This window comes from Condylura cristata, unplaced genomic scaffold, assembly GCF_000260355.1.
Source record: "Condylura cristata isolate star-nosed mole 26May11 unplaced genomic scaffold, ConCri1.0 scaffold00026, whole genome shotgun sequence".
In the NCBI taxonomy this organism is placed as follows: domain Eukaryota; kingdom Metazoa; phylum Chordata; class Mammalia; order Eulipotyphla; family Talpidae; genus Condylura; species Condylura cristata.
The window spans coordinates 9,247,382-9,251,891 of NW_004567127.1; the positions used below are offsets into that span (position 1 = coordinate 9,247,382).

Consider the following 4,510-nt stretch of genomic DNA (forward strand, 5'->3'; position numbering starts at 1 on the left):
GGTGTGTGTGTGTGTGGGGGGGGAGGGTGTGTGTGTGTGTGTGGCTCAAGAAGATGTTTATTTATAGGAAGGTAACATAGAGTTCAGCCATCTTTCTAGTTGTTGGGAATGCAAATCTTTTTTATATCCTTGAAGTAAAAATCCTCACTGTACCTTCCAAGTAAATGTCATTTATGTAACATTTTGAGCCCCAGATTGTTTTTAGATCAGGAGGAGGTTCTCAGGGAAGACCTCCCAAAGAGCCTTGCGGTGTTCACAGTGGTGATGATGGTGGTCGCGTATGTTCTGGAAACTAAGGTATATAATGTGACATTCACAAGGCTTTACAATTGGCATCTCAAAGTTTGGTTAAACAGGAGATTTTTTTTCCTTAACCATAAGATTCAAGACTGGCTAATTCCTAGAAATTGTTCATTATCTGCTCAATCATTATGTCTGTCTTGGAGGGCCTCATGAACTATGACATTCTAGCAGATAACGTAGAAACTACCCCAAGGACATAGGGTAGTTTCCCAGGAACCATCGGACTCCTTCAGGGTTCTTGTTTGACTGTTGATTTTGGCCCAGGTGAGAGTAAACCCATGTGGAAACTCTGTGAGAAATCCATTCATGAGTTGCATTACACCTGCCTTCCCTGTTAGATTGCACCTACGTCCCTGATAGCCATTCCTGAACCTGCGCCTTGCCCACAGTGCTGTTGGCCAAGAAGTAGTTGCCTTTTTTGCTTTGCACTCCATGAAGACGAGGTTCTAGACTAACTTGGGGTTTTCTAGGAGGTTCTAGACTAACTTGGGGTTCTCTAGCAGCTAACGGAATGCCTGACAGAGCAGGCAGGCAGTATATAGTAACTGAATGAATGAATGCCTTGATTTCTCTGCCATTTTTAAAATGATTTTTTGTTGTTGTTCAATAGAATTGATAATGACTTATAGAATCCTAGTGCTAGAAAGGCTATAATTTATAGGTGATTTTGTTTATTCGTTAGAGTAGTTGTTGACATTTCAGATAGATGAGAAGCATCCTGTTTGGGGAGGGGATACTGCATCTTCAGGTTGTTGTGTGTTTTTTTTTTAATTTCAGTAACTCTTTCCTGTGTTTAGAAACCTGTCATAAAATTTTCCTTATGATATAGTTTTTCTTACCAAACTTTATTTCATTATAAAAGTGATACAATCATAAAGCATTTGGAAATTTTAAAGAAACATTTCATCATAAGTCAAGCATAATCTGTATTTAGTTTATTGTCTTGCTTTTCCCCTTTAAACATTCTATCATATGAATACCTGGTCTTGGGATACAACATGATACATTGTAAATTTGCCAGGTTTTGCTGCCAAACAGGGCTGAGATTGAGTGTCAGGACTCATTTGCAAGCAGAATTAATTTGGGCAAGTTATGGGTAGAAGGAAGACGACAGTAATGTCCACTTGGGAGCTGTGGGCGAGTTCTGCTCTGCAGTGCCTGACATGTAACGAGAACTTGGCACTGCTGGCCGCTGCCATGCCAACGCCGAGGGTGGCGCGGCCAGCATGCACAGGGCTGCGGTACCAGTTGTTAAAACGAACTGGAAGACTTCCTGCCAATTGCTAAAAGGTGATCGCCTGCCCCTGGGCACCACAATGACTTCTCCAAATGCCTGCATGCTACCCTTGCTGTGTAAGTGTTAACCTGACGCCAGCCTGTGGCCTAACTGACTGGCCCGTGCTTACTAACCACCTTGATACTTTTCGTATCATCATTTTTGTTAGACTGACTGAGTTTACTTACTCATTACTCTTTTGGATACCTATGTCGTAGATAACTTTGACACTCATCTCAGAAGTATTGCAGGTTCAGGTCCAAATGTCACAGTAAAGCAAATGTGGTAAAAAAGTGAGTCAAGTGATTTTGTTTCCCAGTGCTTATAAAAGCCATGTTCCACTGTACCATAGTTTAGTAGTGGACGGTTGTATTAGGTCTTAAAAAACAAGGTGCATGTCTTAATTAAATGTGACACAGGCCAAAGTGAGCACCAGTTCTTGAAAAAATGGTGCTGATAAACTTGCTTAATACAGGGTTGCCACACCCTTCAGTCTGTAAAGAAGCAGTACCTGCCATGGGAGATAAAGCGAAGCCCAATAAAACCAGGCGTGCCTGTGTCATTATTGCCACTGTGATAAGCATCACACACATGCGTCATGCAGCTGCTTCCAGCTCTCTTTTCAGTAGCAGAGGAGAATCTCTTCTCTGGTTGACCCCTCCTGTCTGGAGGCTGTTTACTAAGCTTCTTCTCCAGGATGAATAATCTCCCATACCTGTTGTTTCAACTGCTTTCTCTTGTCTTGGGACTTTATTTTTCATTCCTTCCATTGCTGTTTAATTGTGTGACTATAACCGGACCTGACAGATCCCTGTGTCACACCCTGGGCCGTGAATTGTGTTTTCATGACTTTTCCCCTCAGCCTGCTTTTCTCCTGTGGGTTGGCTTTAGGACCACCGAGCCCAGAACCTAACCAGGTCCAACGTGGCTGTTCACACACTAACCTCTGCTGACCTCTGACTCGGCCGTTTTCATCTTCTATTTGTCTAGTCTTGAGAGGAAACCCCTAACAGCTGCTTTACTAGAGGAAAGACCTGTTTCTTTCTGGTAAAGGAACAGAAACAAGGTTTCTTGTCTTCATGGTGCATAGCAGATCTTTTTGTTTATTTTTACCAAGGTCATTTTGAATGTTATTTCCTCCCTGCTGTAAAGTGAAAACTTCCAGAGTTGAGGTGGAAACCATAAACATACTGTTGCCTCTTCCACTGGCCTGCAGGAAGGGGGTCATGTTGCACCCGCCAAGAGGCACGTGTTGCTTCAGAAATTGGGGGGTGGGGGTGGGGCGAGGACATTGGGTCAGCTAGCTCAGTTCTGACCATGCTGTGGTTGTCTGACTGGGAAATAAAACGAAACCCTGTTGGATCTACCCTGAAGACTCTTCTGTTTTTTACAGCTTCGATGATTATATTGTTTACTGGATCATCTTTCTCTACTTAAATCTTCTGTAGTCAAAGGTTTTAAGCAAAAGGAGCTGATCACAGCCTTCTCAAGTAGCACAACATGGACACTCACGAGCCTACGAGGAGTTGTGTTACCTGTGCTGAGTCAGAGCAGGAGCAAGTCCATCTTTAGGTTGTAGAAGCAGTTGTTGGAAGATCTGGGAAATGATCATTGAGTCCTTAGGCAATAATGACCCTGAGGAGTAGAGAGCTGTGTAGCCCTAAAAACCAACCCATTAGGAAACCCCTGTTAATCATATTGCTAATAAAAATAAAATGTATGCTCTGAGATGGTATGGGATTCCTTGATCGTCACTTTTCTTTAAATGTCAGCAGGTCAAAACCTTGTGTCACTAGTATACTACTATACTGTATACAGTATACTGTAAATGAAATGTGGTCAAAGCGAAGGATGTCAATTTTTAGCTGTTGGCATTTGAGTTATATCAACATCTGAGTCTTCTGGAAAAAAAAAAATCCCATTCAGAGTGCTTCATCTTTCCAGGGGTTTTGATACCATATCTTACCAGAAGTCCATTCAATGATTATGTTTCCCCATTTATTTATTTATTTTTTTTTTTTAAAGATTCATTTACCTGTGCATACAGAACTGGGGTACAGACCAGAGGCTCAGGGGCGGCGAGAGGCTTCACCAGAGACAGAGCGGGGAGCAGAACAGGCAGATCGACGAAGTACACTGCTGAGGGGAGCAGCGGGTGGGCCAGGAGAGGTCTGCCGCGCCATGTGGTCACCTCCGGGGCAGGCAGGAATCGAACTCATGCGGAAGCGGCCTCAGATTCTCCAGTGCTGTGCCCTACCCCGCTGCGCCACCAGGAAGGGCCCTCCCCATTTATTTTAATAATATTTAGGCTTTTCTTATTTTGAGTATTAGACTATATGCCAAAAATATTTGTATTCTCTGTTTTCTCAAGTTACAAACATGCATGTCCTCATGCATGTTTGTCCTACAGTTACCTGCAAAAGTGATCATTTACTCTTGGTAACCAGAAAGAGCAATAATATATTTGGGTTGATATATAGAATTGTTATTAAGAAGACCGCTTCTAACGCAGATGGTTCATGGTGTTTTGTTAGCTTAATGTTTTAACTGCCGTTTAGAACCCTGTATCATTAGCATTTGAAAATTAGATTTACTTGTTGAGGTATTTCATTGACTTATTCATTATGTATGTTGTATGTTGGTATGTATAGTAATGGAAAATAAGTTTTCATTTCCAAAATGAGTTTAAACACAGTGTTATATTACTGTGTACCCGCAGGCCCAAGGAGGCCTGGGAAGTACCCCATGTAACCCCCACAGGTTGACACTAGTCCACATGCTTCTTCATTTCTTTGACTAAAGTACCACTGTGTGCTATAATTGGGCATTTCTTGTTTTGGTCATGTCCCTTTTCATCCCTGAAGCGTAGGGATGTATTTGTTGCAGCAAGTTCTTAAAAATCAAGCCTGCGGGCCCTCCCTGGTGGCACAG

The 4,510-nt window shown here is 42.5% G+C and overlaps 1 protein-coding gene across 1 annotated transcript in view; it reads left to right on the top strand.

Annotated features, from left to right (window-relative positions):
• Window positions 1–4,510, top strand: part of SORT1 (sortilin 1) — a 36,229-nt gene that overhangs the window by 1,695 nt on the left and 30,024 nt on the right. The gene's annotated exons all lie outside the window — the stretch shown is intronic.